At 35.3% G+C, this 19,060-nt stretch overlaps 1 protein-coding gene and 1 pseudogene across 9 annotated transcripts in view; both read left to right on the top strand.

The window, feature by feature from the left end:
- The window catches only part of PTPN3 (protein tyrosine phosphatase non-receptor type 3), a 291,839-nt gene that overhangs the window by 83,170 nt on the left and 189,609 nt on the right, over positions 1 to 19,060 (top strand). For 2 of the 9 annotated variants that reach the window (XM_074208224.1, XM_074208219.1), the window contains exon 2: positions 7,014 to 7,075. The exons of the other annotated variants lie outside the window; for them this stretch is intronic. The gene's annotated coding sequence lies outside the window, so the exon portion shown is untranslated. The remainder of the gene's footprint in view (positions 1 to 7,013; positions 7,076 to 19,060) is intronic. 9 annotated transcript variants of the gene reach the window in all.
- LOC141503088 (calmodulin-1-like) overlaps positions 1 to 19,060 on the top strand; it is an 87,722-nt pseudogene that overhangs the window by 58,017 nt on the left and 10,645 nt on the right.

Genomic DNA, 19,060 nt, shown 5'->3' with positions numbered 1-19,060 from the left:
ACATAAAACAATCAGTAAAATTTTATTGAATACTTGCCGTGTGAACAGGTACTGTGCTGAGAGCCGAATGCAAAAGACAAAAAAAGTACAATCACTTCTTTCAAGGAAATTGACAAAGACCAAATGGTAATAATACAGGTTTGAGAAAAGAGAACAATGTGGAGGTGAAATGGTTAATAGTGGGGTTGAGAGTAAAGTGAAGTCAGAGCAGGTGTTTGGCTTCATGGAAGCTAGGTTCTCAGAGAGGTGAAATAAGGAGTGGGGTTCATTGAGTTACCCAAAGGCCATAAAAAAACATCACTTTATAGAACTCCTGGTTATATCAGCTTACAGTGTTTCCCTTGGTAGCATAAGTAAACAGACCATGGTGAAAAAAATTAAAGCTTCTGTTTCAGAGGGAAAAAAAACCTAAGATTAATTTGATAAGTTCTCCAGCAAGACAATATAAAATATGTTGATACTCAGCGACTTCTCTGTAAAGTTCAATACAGGAAAGGACTGAGGAAAAATATATTGGGAAAATGAAGTTTGAGATTAAGAAAGAGTTCAAAGACTTGTGGATTATTCTGAAACATGAGTATATATCATCAATACATTCTCTTTTAGAAAATATTTTCTTAATACCTTTCTGCTCCAACATGATATTATTTCCCAATCATCATTTCTGTGCAATCTCACAATGAAATACAGTTAAACAAAACTGATAGAATGGATTTAATTCTGCAGATCTAATTAAGCACCTTTTTTGGAAGATTGTTAAAGAATGTTTCATCACTAGTCCTTTTGAGTTAAGATTAGTCATTGATCAGAGTTCAGATGTCTTTACTGTTTTTTATTTTTAAAATTTTTTTAATCTTTTTTTTTTTTAGGTTTTTTTGCAAGGCAATGAGGTTAAGTGGCTTGCCCAAGGCCACACAGCTAGGTAATTATTAAGTGTCTGAGGCTGGATTTGAACTCAGGTACTCCTGATTCTAGGGCCAGTGCTCTATCCACTGCGCCACCTAGCTGCCCCTTTTACTGTTGTTATTGTTGTCTTGTTTAACATTTACTTTGCAGCAGTTCATTCACATCATCTTGAATTTCTCTGAATTTGATTTCTTATGATGCAATGATATTCTATTATGTTTATATACCAGCCTGTTCAGCTATTCTTCATTTGATATATAACTTCTCTATAACATTTTTACTACCTTAATGAATTATGTTTTGAATTATTATACATGGGTCATTTCTTATATTAGTGACCTTGGTGTTATATACCCAGTAAGTGAAATTGGTGGGTCAAAGTATATGGATAGAATAGTGATTTGTATCATATGCTATAAAATTGTTCTACATATTAGTTGAATGAATTCATAATTCTACATGTATTTAGGGACTTGATTTTTTATATGACCTCTCTCACATTGACGATTTTTTAAAAATCTTTGCTAATTTTCTGATTGTGAGGTAGAACTTCAGATGTTTTATTTGCATTTCTCTCTTTTTATTAGTGATTTAGAAGATTTTTTTGATTTGAACATTTGCATTTTTCATTCTAATATTCTTCATACACTTTAATTTATTTAATTGGGAAATAGTTCTTGTCTCTGTAAAGCAAATATGACCATGTTGCTCCCCTGCCCAAGAAACTTCAGTGGTTTTTCTCTTGCTTCTAGCTTAAAATATAAACTTCTTACCTTGGCTTTTAAAAATTCTTCACGGGGATGGCTAGGTGGCGCGGTGGATAGAGCACTGTCCCTGGTCAGGAGTACCTGAGTTCAAATTCAGCCTCAGACACTTAATAATTACCTAGCTGTGTGTCCTTGGGCAACCCACTTAACCCCATTGCCTTGCAAAAAAAAAAACTAAAAATAATTTTTCATAATAATAGTTTTCATCTACTTTTCATATTAATTTCATATACTTTTGTGCCCTATATACTCCATCCAAATGGGTCTCCTTGCTGTTTCTAATTTTTGACATTCTTTCTCTTGCCCGAAAGCTCTCCCAAATTCTTAGAGTATCCTTTCTCTTCATTTTTTTGATAGAATCTTGAAAAAACTTACCTTTTTCAATGCATTAGATTGAAGGTCAGCAAACTTTAGCCTTCCAATCATAGTTCACTGACCTCTGTTTTGTACCACTAGTCTCGAATTTTTCTAATTCTATTATTTCTGCTTATTATTTTTTGTCAAGGTCTTCTAAAAGACTTAGATCAGTGTATCTAGATAGAGTAGTACCTCTGACTAGTTTGTATCATCCATAGTTATCTTCATTAATCAATGAGGAATGGCAAACATTCTTGTATCATGCACTCAAATTCCACTGGGCAAATACAAAATAGTCTTTATGTTAATTTGTGGTGGTCTTCTGAAAATATTGACCATGAAAGTCTACAGATGGAGTTGAATTGGTTAACTCTAGGAGAAGAAAATGAAATTAGAGCAGGGGTCTGGATCCATGGAAGAATGGAATCTAGGTTCTCAGAGAGGTGAAATAAGGAGTGGGTTCATTGAATTAGCCAAAGGACATAAATGGGTATGAAAAAGGGTGCTGTAAATCAATAGATTTTTTTTAAAGTCCATTTACAAATTCTCCAGTAGATGATTTAGGACTTCCTGAATTCATGATATGGTGAACTTAAGTGGCAGCATTAAACTGAACACACTGGCTTTGAAGTAGGTTTAGCTCCTGTTCCTGTCCCTTAATTTATACAAACATATATAAATACACCCCCCCCACACACACACACATGTATATGACCTTGGGCAAGTTAACCTTTCTGTGCCGCAGTTCCATCATTTGCCAAATGAAGGTGTTAGACTAGAGATGTCCTCTAAGGATTCTTCTAGGTCTAAATATATGACCCTGTGCATTCATTTAAAATGTTTTTATTGATGTTTTTTCAAACCCTCTCCAGACTGAACCTTTCCTTGTGATAATGAAAAACAATTAAATAGAAATATCCGATGACCGCATCAGGGGAAAGTATGCAATGTTCTGTCCTAATAGCTTTTATATGTTGAGAGGAATAGGTATATCTCATTATTTGCTCTCCCAAGACCTTTATTGATTTTTCAGTTACTTGTCATCGGATTTCCTCATTTAGTTGTAGTCGTATATATTGTTATTGGCTCAGCTTACATCATTATATGAATTCATAGAAAACTTTTGACTTTCCTCATTTTTTCTTTTGGGGCTGAACCTGTGATAGAGGAAAACTCTTTTTGACTACGAGGCTGACTTTCTATAGAATATATTCAGTATATTGCATTTATACTTCATTGTTTTTTTCAACCATTCACCAATAAATAGATGCCCATTTTGTTGCTAGTTCTTTATTACCACAAAAAGAGTTGCTTTGAATATTTTGATATATGTTAGATCTTTTGTTTTTATTTTTGGAGACTTTTCCATTAGTGGTATCACTAAGTCAAAGTACATGAATAGTTTAGATGCTTTTCTTAAATAATTCCAAATTCATACCTAATACATTTGGACTGCTTCACAGATCCATCAATAGAAGAATAATATGCCTGCCACTGCCCTTACTTTTCCCATTTCTCTCATATTTCTTGCAAAGTTGCTCCATTTCTGTTTTCCTCTTATTAGTCAATCAATTAGTGTTTATGAGTGACTGCTATGGGCCATTTACTATACAAAGCATAGGATAGAAATAAAGGGCAAAAGATATAGTCTCTGCTCTCAAGGAACTCATAGTCTAGACTATAATCATTACCTTGTAGATCTGGTTATATTACTGCTATAATTTGAAATCTGCTAATGCTTTGCCTTATTTCTACATATTTTTTTCCTCATCATTTCTCTTGAAATTCTAGCCTGAGGTTCTTCCAGATCAATTTTGTTATTTTTGTCTGTTTCATTCTCTTGGTAAATTAACTAGCTTTAATTTATCTGATATCATTTTTATTATATTGGTACAACCCAACCATGAACAGTTAATATCTGAATTTATTTCAGTCACCATTTATTTCTGTCAAAAGTATTTTAGAATTTTATTTACACAAATATTATGTATTGGTAGGCTGATACCTAGTCTATGTAGTTATTTTAAGATGATTTCTCTTGTCTTCTTCCTCCTTTTTGGGTTATTCTATAATTTTGAAGACTTGCATGGTATTTTTTTAAAGTACTTTGGTATCTTGCGAAGCTATCAATCATCTTAATATTATTAATTGATTCTCTGGGCTTTTCTAAATGTATTTTCGTGTTTTGAATAAATAAGATTATTTTGCTTCTTTCTACTTTTCTTTTTTTATCTTATTCTGATAGCTTATAGAAGAACTGTCAGATAATTGTAAGTGGCTATCTTGCTTCACCAATGTTTATTCTGGGAAATTATCTAGTGTTTCTCCATTGTACACAATGCTACCTTTTAGTTTTAGAAGAACATTTTTAAAAAATTTGTTTCAAGGCAATGGGGTTAAGTGGCATGCCCAAGGCCACGCGGCTAGGTAATTACTAAGTTTCTGAGGTCAGATTTGAACTCAGCTACTCCTGACTCCAAGGCAGGTGCTGTATCCACTGCACCACCTAGCCGCCCCCAGAAGAACGTTTTGACTCTGCTTCACCAATACATTCTTCAGCAAGTGTGTTAAGTAGATGGAGGATGTGGTATTCACAAACAGCTTAACACAAAGTGAAACTGACTTACAAAAGAAACGACTTAACAATACTGGTTTTATTTTAAAATAAACTTATTATAAATTTGAATAATTTGATTAATAAAAACCAATACACCCAATTAGAAGACAAAATAAAGATGAAAACATTGTATATAAATATAATTCTAACCCAAGATATTTAAACAAGCTTTTGATTATGAAAAATGGGAAATAGATGAAACTAAAGTTATTTCTTTTTTTTTGAAAGGCAATGGGGTTAAATGACTTGCCCAAGGTCACACAGCTAGGTAATTATTAAGTATCTGAGGCCTGATTTGAACTCAGGTCATCCTGACTCCAGGGCTGGTGCTCTATCCGTTGTGCTACCTAGCTGCCCCTAAAGCTATTTCTTATCAGCATCGAGAATGGGGAACTCAGAAACTACCTTAATTAGTAAATACTTTTTATTTTTGATATTTTTGGCCAGCAGGAAGATGTGGCTCCTGGAGCCACAAATGAATTAGATTGCAAATAGTATTGAACAATATTTCAACAAAAATGTGATGGAGGTGAAAAATAAACCTATAGAAAGCTTGGTTTGAGATCTTTGTAGATAAAAACTAGGACAAATGGATGAAAAATGGAATAGATTGGCAAGCATTTTTAAAAATATTTTTTCAAACATTATTGACACCTCCAGTAGGGAAGAAACACATAAGCAGAACACATCCACCATTACTTATAGCCAAGAAGTACTTCTATTTATGTCTTATTATTATTACCATTTATCTTTTAATTGCAAAATATAATGACCTTTTCATAATCCTAATTTTTTTAACCTTTCTGAAGTATTTGACAATTTACCATCCTTTCTTCCTGGATATTGCCTTCTCGCTGGGTTCTTATTACTCTCTTTTTTGTCTTTGACCATCATCAACAGATTCCTTTACTGAAACATCATCTGTGCCATATCTACAACTTGAGGGTATTCCTCTGCCCCCTTCCACTAGACTTTTAATCCCCTCTTCTCTTTTCCTGCCTGTTTTTACTAGATGTCTCATTAGATTAATTGGATATGTTATCTTTGCAATGAAGAGCAATTTCAGATTTATATTCAACCCTAATTTCTCTTCTGAGCTCTAGTTCTGATATTGTATATTGGAACATTTTAAACTAGATGTCCTTTAGGCATCTTAAACTGGGTGCCTCAGACAGAATTTGTTACACTTTCCCTTAAACTCGCTCCTCTTCTGATCCAGAATGATTTTTCTAACGTTCAGATTTAATCTTGTTTTCCCTTATTCAGAAGGCTCCAGTGGCTTCCTGTTTGCCTATTCCTATAGGGTATCAGAATATGGACTCTTTTGGTTGACTTTTAAATCCATTTACAATCTGACCCCAACTTATCTTTCTAACATTATTATATATTTCTCCTTTTATTGCACTCTGCAGTTCAGCCTGATCAGACTCCTTGCTTTTCTTCCATGAAATTTTACTTCCCATCACTGTGGCTTTGCCTAGGTTGTCCCCTGTATCTGGAATGGATCCCTTCTTCAACTTTTAGGACCTTTTGTTGGCTTGGAAACTCTGATCAAGCATTGCCTTCTATCTGAAGTCTTTTTTGATCTCTTCATCTAGTGCCCCTTTCCTCAATTTATTTCAAAATTTTTGCATGTGTAATATATATGTTTGTACATTTAATAAGTATATGCATGAATACAAACATCCATTTAATTGTTTCTTAATTATTTTGTGTGTCACATATATGCACACACATCTTTAGAATTTGTTTATATTTGGAAACCTATATAGATCGAAATGTCCAGGCAGGCACTCTTTGAATTCGTCTAGTTCTCTTTAGTGTCTATCCCAATGCATGATTGGTAGTAGATAGTAATTAAAAAGAATAACAATTAATTTAGATATTGTATTTTAATGTTATCTAATAATATATGTCATGTATTAATAAGATAAAGTAATAATGAATTCTTGTTGATTAATTGAGAAAGATGACTCATTTTCTTGCGAAGGCCAACATCTTTTGTCTAGTAAAAGAATTTGCTGTAATCATTATTTCTTCCTTCACCCCTATCAAATAGTACTTTATTTTTAAAATTAATGACTAAATTTTAATTATTTTAATTTAATTATTAGTTTAATTTTTTCTTATTGTGACTATAATAAGCATTAACAGTTTACAAAGAGAGGAAAAAGGGATTAAAATAGATGAATATATTTTATGAAAATCTGGACTTGTGTTTAATGAAATTAACTGTGTTTTTCCCCATCCTTAATTATCACTTGACTTGATACCACTCTAAACATTTTGTATCTTTTCCCTTTTACTTAGAAACTCCTAGGAAGTATACTTGTTACCTTTACTTCTTCTCTATCCTTTTTCCTTAGAAACCTGTCTTCTAATTCGACAGTGAAAAGACTTTCTCCAAGCTTACCAATCCTCTGGACAGGTACTGTCTACCTTTGAATGACCATCTATGTGATAATAAAAATTTAGGATCATATGTAAAACCTTCTACAGTCTTGCTTCTCTATGTACCCTTCCAATCTGATTCTATTTCTTTTCATAAATTTTAAGTCAAACAGAACTCTTAACTTTCTTTTGCACTTAATGAGTATCTGTCTCTTACTTTTCTTCATTTATTGACAAGCAATGGCTCCATGACTCCTTCTCTATGAAATCTTCCTTAATTGTCTCAGTTGTTAGTTTTTTTTCTTTTCTCATAATAGGCATTTTTTATATATGTTTTATACCTAATTGTCTTTGAGTCTTTGTATCTCCTTTGCCTATCAAAGCTTTGGACATTAAAAATGTGTAATTTTTATGTTTTAGATACATTATTACATTTTTTGGAATTGAATTTTAGATACTATCTGCCATGAATAATATTTTGATTTTCTTTTAAATTTCTAATGAAAATCCTTTTACTTATTTCTTCCCTTTAGGGGATTTAAAAAATATTGAATTTAAATAAAAATTAAATTTTTAAAATTTTGGAGGGGGTATCATTAGTAATCTTTAATTTAATTGATAAAAAGAAACTTCAGTAAGGAAACTTCTTCTGTCAATGCTAATATGCAGTTATTTTGCAGCTTGTAGTCTTAGAGCTGTCTGGTACATTAGGAGGTGAGATTTGAACTCAGGTTTTTCCTGAACTTAGAGTCTATTCTTGGTAGACTATACCACCCTGTCTCTTATACTGTGTCAAATCAAAATGTCAAGAACAGGGCACATTTATTTTGTACTGCTCTTGATGAAATACTCCTAATGTCTTACCATTTTGTAAAACATAGTAGCTCATATTTTATATAATACTTTATTATATAATTTTTCCCCTCAAAATAACCCAGTGAAATAGGGACCCTTAGTGTAGTATGTTTTACATTTTATAGATGATTAAAGTGAGTTTTAGAGATGGCAAGTAACTTGCTCATAAATCCACTCTTGGGATCATTATGAGGATCAAATGAGATAATAATTGTAAAGTGATTAGCACAGTGACTCACCTATCACAAGTTCAGTATAAATATCAGGTGGTAGTGATAGTGGTAGTAGTAGTAGTGATAGTGGCAGTTGTAGTCATCAATGTTGTCAGAGCTGGGATTCTTTTTTTTATATTACTTTTTTTCTTTTTTTAATTTATTTTTTTATTCTCATTTTGTACAAATGTTTTTTTTTACATTAATAAAATATTTTTGTTTACAAGTAAGCAAAATACTCCTCTTCCTCCCCCATGAATATAGATAGACTTGTTTGGGCCAAAAAAGTGAAGGGGAGAGAAAAAAATTAAAATTAAAAAAAAATAATAGTAATAATTGTAGGTATGGCCAGGTGGCGCAATGGACGAAGCAACAGCCCTGGAGCCATGAGCACCTGAGTCCACATTCAGCCTGGTAAACCCAACAATCACCCAGCCATGTGACATGCAAGCCACCCGATCCCCACTGCCCTGCAAAAACCAAAAAAAAAAAAAAAAAGAAAAAAAGACCCCAAATAAAATAAAATAGTAATAATAGTAGGCATGGCTGGGTGGCAGACAGAGCATTGGCCCTTGAGCCAGGAGCACCTGGGTTCAAATCCGGCCCCAGACACCCAAAGATCACTCCGCTATGTGGCCCCAGGCAGGCCATCCAGCCCTACTTGCCCTGCACCCTCCCCCAAATAATCATAACAAAAAATGTACTTGAGTCTTTGTTCCAACACCAACTACTCTGTCATGGGTGGATCTCATTCTTTATGATAAGTCCATCACAAAAGTTATTTCCATATTTTTCCACCGTTGCCATTGCTGATCTCAACTCCCTCCTTTCTTATTTCTCCACTACCATGTACTCTATTTTCTCTCTCCTTTCACTATGACTGTGCTGTAGGGTAGCTGAGTGGCGCAGCAGACAGATCCCTGGTCCCAGGGCCAAGAAGCCCTGAGCCCCCTTACCACCCCTTAGGCCTGGAATCCACCTGGCCCTGTGGTCCTGGGCAGGCCTTCCATTCCCAGCCCCTTGCAAGAAGTAAGAAAGAAAATGTGTTATATCTGGCTACTCTCCCTCCATGATCCATCCTCTCCTCCTTTATTCACATCCCCACCCCTTCCCCCTGCTCCCCCCTCCTTCTTACTCCAGATGTCTATACCCCATTGAGTACATTTGCTGTTTCCTCTCCTAGCCATCTCTGATAAGAGCAAAGTTTCCCTCATTCCCCCTTGCCTCCCCCCTTCCATATCATTGCAGTAGCTCATTGTAATAAAAAAAATATCTTATGTGAAATATCTTGGACTGTTCCCCCTCTCCTTTTTCTTTCTCCCATTCCATTTCCCTTTTTTTTCTATTGACTCCATTTTTACACCATATTTTATCTTCGAATTCAGCTTTCTCCTGTGCTTCAACTATAAAAGCTCTCTCTACCTGCTCTATTAACTGAGAAGGTTCATATGAGTATTATCAGTGTCATTTTTCTATGCAGGAATACATGCAGTTCATCCTCATTAAGTCCCTCATATTTCCCCCCTCTCCTCCAATCTCCATGCTTCACCTGAGTCCTGTATGTGAAGATCAAACCTTCTGTCCAGCTCTGGCCATTCCAAAAGGAACCTTTGAAATTCCCCTGGTTCATTGAAAGTCCATCTTTTTCCCTGGAAGAGGACATTCAGCCTTGCTGGGTAGTTCATTTTTGGCTGCATTCTAAGCTCTCTCTTGCCTTCCGGTATATTGTATTCCAAGCCCTACGAGCTTCCAATGTAGCTGCTGCTAAGTCCTATGTGATCCTGACTGCAGCTCCACGATATTTGAATTGTGTCCTTCTGGCTGCTTGTAATATTTTCTCTTTGACTTGGGAGTTCTGGAACTTGGCTATAATATTCCTAGGGGTTGGTTTATTGGGATCTCTTTCTCTGGGGGATCGATGGATTCTCTCCATTTCTATTTTGCCCTCTGCTTCTGGGATATCAGGGCAATTTTCCTGTAGTAATTCTTTGAAAATGATGTCAAGGTTCTTTTCCTGATCATGACTTTCAGGTATTCCAATAATTTTCAAATTATCTTTCCTAAGTCTGTTTTCCATATCAGTTGTTTTTTCAATGAGATATTTCACATTTTCTTCTAATTTTTCATTTTTTTGGTTTTGAAGTATTGATTCCTGATTTCTGTTAAATTCATCAATCTCCCTGAATTCTATTCTTTGTCTGAAGGATTTGTTCTCCTCAGAGAGTTTTCTTATCTCTTTTTCCATCTGGCCAATTTTGCTTTTTAAAGCATTCTTCTCCTCAATAACTTTTTGAACTGTTCTATCCATTTGACCTAAGCTGATTTTTAGCATACTATTTTCTTCAGCATTTTTTTGGATTTCCTTGACTAAGCTGCTGACTTCATTTTCATGTTTTTCCTGCACCTCTCTCCTTTCTTTTCCCAGTTTTTCTTCCAACTCCCTCATTTGATTTTCAAAGTCTTTTTTGAGCTCTGTCATAGCCTGAGCCCAATTTCTGTTTTTCTTGGAGTCTTTAGATGCAGGAGCTTGTGCTTCCTCATCTTCAGACTGAGTATTTTGGTCCTTCTTGGGCTCATTTGCAAAATATTTCTCAATAGTCTTCTTTCTGTTTCTCTGCTTGCTCATTTTCCCAGCCTGGGCCTGGTTTGGGGTGTTTCTTGAGCTTTTGGGACACTCCCACAAGGGTCTCAGTGTGTGAGGTTCTGTCCTCCCTCCTGGTCTGTGAATGACCATAAGCGCCCCCTTCTGCCAAGGGGCTGATGTGGGGGGGGGGCTGCTGTTCTATGGGGGGGCCTAGATTGTGGTCAGGATCTGAATGTGGTCAGAGCCCCAGAGTCCTGTTTCAGGGGCAGAGGACAGAGCTAGGCAGTCTCTCTTCACTCCCCACCCTTAGCTCAAATGGCTCATGCCCTGGGGGCTTCTGCTTACTGCTCTGTCTGCTTCTGTTTCCTGGATCAGGGCTGGGGAAAGACCATGCTGCTTGCTGTGTGCCCTGAGGGCTGGGCTCTGGCAGCGGTCCCCTGCTGTTCCCCCCACTTTGTGCCCGGTGTTCCTTGGGGTGCAGCTCAGGAGACTCCCCCACTGCTGTGAGCTGAGACCCCCAGCGCCCTGGGGCTGCCTCCGGGAGGCTGAGGTTCTTTTCCTCTGGTGGGCCACCCCTCTGGCGGGCCGCCTCTCCGACCCCGGAGAGCAGAGCCTTTCTGCTCTTTTCCAGGTTACCTTGAGTAGAACTGCCTCACTGGGTCCCTTTGTGGGTTCTGTCTCTCGAAAGTTTAGTCAGAGTCCTTAGCTGATGAATTTTATCAGAGAGCTCCTAAGACTGGATCCCTTCTTGTCGCCATCTTGGCTCCGCCCCCCTATTACTCCCTAGCTGGGATTCTTAATATTATGATTCTAATTCTAGGGCATTTTCCAATGTAGCTAGTTACATCCCCATTCTTTTTGAACCCTACCCTCCATATATTGTGAACTTTGGATTTCAAATACATTTTATTGTGGTATTTAAGAAGAATTTCTCATTTCCAATCATTCACTCAATAAACATTTATTAAGTTCCTACTGTGTGCCAGATGCTAGGGATGTAAAAAGAGTCAAAAAGCAATCTGCAGGCTGACCAGTTAGGAGACATAGAGGAGGTGGAGAGGGGAGGGTTCTCTATAGACATGGGCATTCTCCTGCAGGAGTCAGCAAGGTATTCAAGTTGAAGTGCAGGGAGTCTCTTCTTCTAATAGCAAATGGATGGGATTTGGATGAACATGTGGGAAACTAAGGGAAAGCCCATAGTTAGGGAAGCTCATAAATTTTGGCACTCTTTTTGCTCAGATAGGTGTGGGTAACAGTTTTTTAGTTGTTGTTGTTCTGCCACTTTTTTTTTGCAAGGCAATGGGGTTAAGTGTCTTGCCCAAGGCCACACAGCTAGGTAATTTAGGTAATTAGAAAGTGTCTGAGGCTGAATTTGAACTCAGGTACTCCTGACTCCAGGACCAGGGCTCTATCCACTTTGCCACCTAGCTGCTCCTGTTCTGCCACTTCTAAGGGAGGGAGGGTGTCCATGGGGCAGAATGCATGTACTGGAGTATAGGGCATCCTTGGGACCACTCTGTAAGGATTTCTTCTATCTTTGTTTTAAGGTAGAAGTAAAATTAGACTTTCTTAACTTTTAAATCCAGCCATCTTTCCACTTTAGTAATTGTGGATATCTTTTGATTTTTATTTATTTTTTATTTATAGACTTATGCCTTCTGGCTGTTTAGGAAAATTTTCTTCTAATATGGAGTCAATTTTTTTCTTTTTCCATACCTTCCTATTTTCCATTTTTTTCCTTTATCCAGTATTGCTGTTCATTGCTTGGTTTTAGTTGTGTGTCATTCTGAACTTGATCTTTGATTTTATTCTAAATGTCCACTGATCTTTGCTTAATTATTTTGGAAATGGATGAATTTACAAGTGTTCTATGGGAAAAGTTGATAAGCACCATAAATCATGATATTAAATGCAAAAAATGTTAAATAGTAAATTTTCCCTAAAAACTATCACACAGTAAGTCTTTCTGTTTGGTATTTCTACTGTACACGCTATGGAAACAAAAGGGCTTTAGGTTTATCAGTAGTGAGGAATTGAATGTTGTGAATTTGGGGTATATGCTTTTGTGGCAGCATTGTGATACTAAATTATAAAATTCCAGCTCTTTTAAATAGAGAATATGATTAGAGGATTTTAGTGACTTCATTTATAGTCTCGGCAACTTTCCCGAAAATTTCTCATGGGCTAGGCGTTAAGCATTTTCTAAAATGTTAGCTTCTCACAGCAACAATTTAAAATAAGCATGTGGAGCATGGGAGGTTTTTCTTCTCTTTATAGAAGCATTACCTCTTTCCCAAACTATCTGTGTGTGACTCAGATGGCATTCTTTATGCTGTCCTTAGGAGAGCTTAAGGCGACTTCTTGTTATCCTTCTAGTATCAAGTATAGTTTTTTATTTTGTTATTTTTGCAAGCGTCATGGTGTTGAAACTAAAAATAGAAGTTATATCCATAATAAGAAAACTATTTGACATTTTAAAGTTGTTTGGAAGGAAGGGTACTAATTATACTTCCCTATTTTAACACTCTAATCCTACATATTACTCCGTCCCAGAACTCTAATCAGCTTTGGTAGGAGTTCCAGTTGTTGAACAAATTGCAGGATATGAACCAAAAAGAATTGTTCTCAAGGCTTCTACTTTACAAGTATTATGATGAATAATAATTGGGAATTAATTTGCTTGTGTGTTCAGCCTCACATGATGGTGCATGAGACAATCTTGACAAATGAAACTGACTTATTTGAATGATTTCCCCATTATAGCTTTTGAAATAATATGGATATCAAGCAGTTAGCATTTTCAGATGTACTATAGTAAGGCTCTGAATCAGAGGAAATTCAGAATAAAAAAGTTTTATATAATGCAGACTTCAGTAAGATGTTCCATCATCTTCATGGCATTGCTGAGCAATCTCAATCAAGATTCAGAGATCTTGGAAAGATAATGAGGAACAGAAGAGAATAGAATAACTACAAAATAGATTTACAGAAATAAAAGAAAACCTGATTGGAAAGAGTTTCAATATTTGTGGATAAGTAGTATCAATTAGCAAATGTTAAATGCTCAAACTTTTGGAAATAAACAAGATAAAGATTGTACTGCAATGAGACCAGTTTCACTTAATAGGTATTACTGAGATTTTTTGACATGACACTATAATTGAAACATGGCTTTGGATAATTATTACACTTTGGCAAAAATAAGTCTGGTTAGAGTGCAGAGTAGACTGAGGATGCCAGTGAAACCATTTTCTAAGGTTTTCTTCCACCTTTATCTTTATTCTTAGTTGAATGTTTGAACTCAGTGTTTCATCATCATAGAGGGAGTTCTTCAGTAGATTATCTCAGAAAACTATTATTAGTCTTATAGTGTTTAGCATTTTTATTGCCATCTTGGATAAAGGATAAATTGGAACCTTCATCAAATTTGTGAATGACAAAAAGTTCTGGAGCTCTAACACACTAGATAACTGATCTTGGCAAGAGCATAGGGTTTATTCTAATAAGATGAAATGTAGTAGCAGTAACTAAGTTTGTTGTTCAGTTGTTTTGGTTGTATCTAACTCTTTATGACTCCATTTGAGTTTTTCTTGGGAAAAGTACTGGAGTGGTTTCTCATTTTCTTCTCCAGCTCATTTTACAAATGAGGAAACTGAGGTAAACTGGGTGAAGTGACTTGCTTAGTTCATACAGATAATAATTATCTGAAGCTAGGTTTGAACTCAGGTTTTCTTAACTCCAGGTCTGGCACACTCTATACTCTGCACCACCAGTGCTTCAGGAGATAGAGCCTTGGACTTAGAATTTGAAAGACTCATCTTCATGAGTACAAAAGAAAATGGTAAACCATTCCAGGTCTTTGAGAATGAAAGCCCAATGTAAAGTCACAAAGAATTGGACACAACTAAAATGATTTAACAGCAACAGCAAACAGCAAGTTTTACACTTACGTTAAAAAAATCAATTTCACAAGTAAAGGATGGGGAGTCTTTTCAAAGAACAGTTTATATAAAAATATCTATTAAAATATATACAGAATTTCATTTTGAGGTGCCATTGTAGAGGAAGGAGATTGATAAGCTGAGGACCATCCAGAAGAAGACAATTAAGGTTTTGAGGGGATTCAACTAGATGAGGGTAACATGAAAAAAGGGGTTATTTAGTCCAGAAAACAGAATGTTCAGGGATAGATGATAGCTTTCTTAAAGCATTTGAAGACCTGACATGTGAAAGAGGACTCAAACTTCTCAAAAGGACAGAATTTAAAAAAAAATATAAATTGCAAATAGACAAATGTTAAGAAATTTTTTTCTAGCTATTAGCCCTACATAAAGTCAATAGATGAGTTTCCTGAGGAACTTATCAGTTTCCCTTCACTGAAAGTCTTTAAGTAGAGGCTAGATGGCCACTTGTATGCTATCATGATAGGAATTCCTTTTGTGAATGCCTTGGACTCGATTGCTGCCAGGTACCTCTCCAGTAACAAAATTTTATAATTTTCTGGTCCAGAATTCAATCTGTTAAGTAAATTTTGGTACTTTTTAAAACTGGATATTGGAATGGATTTAGTCATAACATTTACTGTCTATAAGTATTCAGGTCTTCTATTACTGTAAGATCTACTGTCATTAAATCTTTTGTGTATCTTGTTTGGCTATCTACCAGATATCTAATGCATATTGTTATAATAGGTTCTTTTTTTAGGTTGGGGTTTTTTTTTTTTTTTGCAAGGCAGATGGGGTTAAGTGGCTTGCCCAAGGCCACACAGCTAGGTAATTATTAAGTGTCTGAGACCAGATTTGAACCCAGGTACTCCTGACTCCAAGGCCTATGCTTTATCCACTACGCCACCTAGCCGCCCCTATATTGTTATAATATTTAGGGGAATTTCTATGACTGGTTCTTCCTTTATTTTATAATGATATATGAAGAAAAAGTCAAATATTTTATGGATTTTGTTCCCCATTTTATTGCTATTAGTCTCTTGGATTAATTTTTAGGTATAGACATTTTTTTTAGTTTTTTTGCAAGGCAATGAGGTTAAGTGACTTGCCCAGCTAGGTAATTTTTAAATGTCTGAGGCTGGATTTGAGCTCAGGTACTCCTGACTCCAGGGCCTGTGCTCTATCCACTGTGCCACCTAGCTGTCCGCATAGTTTCAGATTCTTTAGAGTTCTTTAAGTAAACCATCATATTATATGCACACGAGATAATCTTATGCATTATATGCATACGAGATTTTTCTTTCCCTTCTTATTTCTTTTTTTTTTGTTTTTTGCAAGGCAAATGGGGTTAAGTGGTTTGCCCAAGTCCACACAACTAGGTAATTATTAAGTGTCTGAGACTGGATTTGAACCCAGGTACTCCTGACTCCAGGGTCGGTGCTTTATCCACTGTGGCACCTAGCTGCCCCTTCCTTCTTATTTCTTTAATTTTTTAAAATTAATTTTTATTGTGATCTCTTATTTTATATCACCTTAATCTTTCCCTCAGCTTTCTTTTAGAAAGCTTATCATATAATAAAGAATAAAAAGAGGAAGAAAAGCAAAGTTCAGAAAAAAAAATGGATGTTATTTGCAATGTTTAGTTCCCATGTTTCCTTATCTCCACAAAGACACAGGGAAAATGTTTTCTGTCACCTTTTCTTTGAGGCCAAGTTTGATCATTATAATTTTTCTGCATTCTGTTTAGATTATTTTGTTGTTCTTTCCATTTTCATTGTGCATGTATATATATATTGATAAATATGTATGTATTCACACAAATAAGTGTCCTTACCTTTTTTGCATCATCAAATCATACTTATCTGTATTCATCATATTCATCACATCTCATAACACAATAATATTCCACTGAATTCACATATCATAATCGTTTTTAGTCATTCCTCAATCACGGAACATCTCTTCTGTTTCTAATTGTTTGTTGGAAGCAAAAAGGTTGTAATGTGAGTCATTTGTTGTATATATATAGGTCCTTTCTTTTTTGTCATTACATCTTATGTTTATATGCTTTTACAGTGGAATTTCTGGGTCATAGGGTATGGGTATTTGTCTTGCTCTTTTCACCTAATTCCAATTTGCTTTCCAGAATGGTTCTCATTCATAGTTCTACCAATAATACATTAGTGTACCTGGCTTTCCATGCCCTCTCTATTTAGTCCATGTCTTTTATTTGTGTTCTGGGTATTAATTACTATCTTTATTGCATTTTTATTAAAATGAATATTGAGTGTAGATAGAGAGCTGGTTTCAAACCCAAGAAAATCTTTGAGTCCTACCTTTCTCACATATTGCTTCATCAACCAAGACAAGCCACTTAATCTCCCCTACCCCTACCCTTGCTTTAAAGCAAGTCTCTAAGATTATTATTTACAGAGAAGATGCTGATCCATATTACTAGAGGGAATTTCCTTACCTGGGAGCCCCTTATTCCCATGAAATCACAGTTCTAGCTTCTGTCCTTACTCCTATACCTAACAGCATGATTTCAGTTCCTTCTTTATTTGGCTTTCCATGATGCATAGTAAATTTTGTTCCAGTCTCTCATTTTGATTCTGTGAATGATTTTTATTGTTTGGAAGGGTTTCTTGTAAGCAGTAGATAGTAGAATTTTTCTGTTTCTTTTCTTTTTTTTTTTGACCTACTATTTTTTATTCTGGTGATCCACCCATCTTTTCCCTTTTATTAGGCTCAGATTTCTAGAGTATGTCATTTTGCATTGCATCTTTTTTTTTCCATTGCATCTTGAACTTCTTTGCTTTTTGGAATATACTCTTTCATACCCTTCTGTTTTTTGCCATAAGTACAGAATAGACTTAAGTAATTCATATTTTCTTTCCTTTATATTTGAAGGTCTTTCTTCTCTCCATTTGTAGAATTTGTTGTTTGAGGTAGCCACTAGTTTGGAGTTTGAAACATAAGTTTGATTTTTTTTCTGGATTTTTCTGAGGTTTTCCAGTTGAAACTTTGTTCTGTTTTCATATTTTCTGGGGATTATTTGTGTCCCCTATGCTTGCAGTTCTTTCCTTCCTACTCTGTGACTACTGACCTCCCTTAAGTGCCAACTAAAATTCCAGGAAGTCTTCCTTAACCCCTGAAAGTTCTTCCACTATTTTAATTATTCCCAATTTATTCCTTTATTTGCATGTTGTCCATCCCATTAAATTGTAAGCTTCTTGAAGGTATAAACTGTCTTTTTTACCTCTTTTTGTATATCCAAGTTGTACTGAGTAGACAATAAATGGTTATTGAATGGATGGATGGATGGATGGATGGATGGATGGATGGATGGATGAAGGAATTTCCTGAAATACGTTTGGTGGATTTTCTTATTTATTATGATCTTCTGGGAGACATGTGAATATTGAGTTATGTCCATTCTGTAGCAATTCTCTTTTTTAAATGCCGTGGTTTTAGATGTAATTATTCTTTAGTATATTAGAAACATACTTTCTTCTTTTTGTGGATTTTTGAGAGTTAGTGTGATTTGAGAAAAGTGTCTAGTCTTCCATCTCACAGGTCCTTTGACCTAGATAATCTCCCTTCTTTCTTAATGTCTTGTTGCTATATCTAATATTTTTAACACCATTTCAAATAATAGTGAAGCTAGTAGACACTGTTCCTTTACTCTTTCTCTGATTGGGAAAGCCTTCTTTTCATATTTGATATAAATCATGTTGTTTCTGTTCTAAATATATAAATGTGGTTTTTATTACTTTTAAGATTAATATTCCTGTGTATCTTTTTATCTTATAGTCTTTCTTCATTGTGGTAGGATTTTTTTCCCTTTAGATATTTCTTTAGTCTTTGCTAGACTTTAGGCAGAGATTTATTTATTTATGTTTGTTTTCTTTGTCCTGTTTTTGTTGTTCTTTTACTTTATTTACCATATTTGCTTTGATGTGATGAAGGGAAACTGAATTTAGACTTGATCTCTAAATTAATCCATAGTCCAAGAAGTTCTGTCTCTGAGATTTTTGCAATATCACTGACAAGTGAATCAGTCATTGCATCTGTTGTTCTTTTAGTACCAGAACTACCTGATCAGGACCTGGTGACTTGACTTTATCGAGGCCAGCAAAATATTATCTTAATAGTTCTCTCCCAATCTCATTTCCTTTTAGACATTTTTTCCTTTCCAGTGCAAATATTCATCAACCAGGAAAAACAGAATATAAAAGTTGAGAACCTCAGCCTTCTCTCTCATCCATTATCACTAATCCTATCCACCCCAACCAGCTGTCTTATATTTCCTTTAATCCTCTTCCCCCCCCAATATACTTACAAAAGAAAAATTAAACCAAAACATTTTTCTTTTGGTTGTCTTCAGCTTTCCATAAATATTAGCCTCAGGTTATTCTAAGCATTAG

Source organism: Macrotis lagotis, chromosome X, assembly GCF_037893015.1.
Source record: "Macrotis lagotis isolate mMagLag1 chromosome X, bilby.v1.9.chrom.fasta, whole genome shotgun sequence".
NCBI classification, from domain to species: domain Eukaryota; kingdom Metazoa; phylum Chordata; class Mammalia; order Peramelemorphia; family Peramelidae; genus Macrotis; species Macrotis lagotis.
Note: the sequence above shows the minus strand (reverse complement) of the source record. Positions and strands in the feature narration are given on the sequence as shown.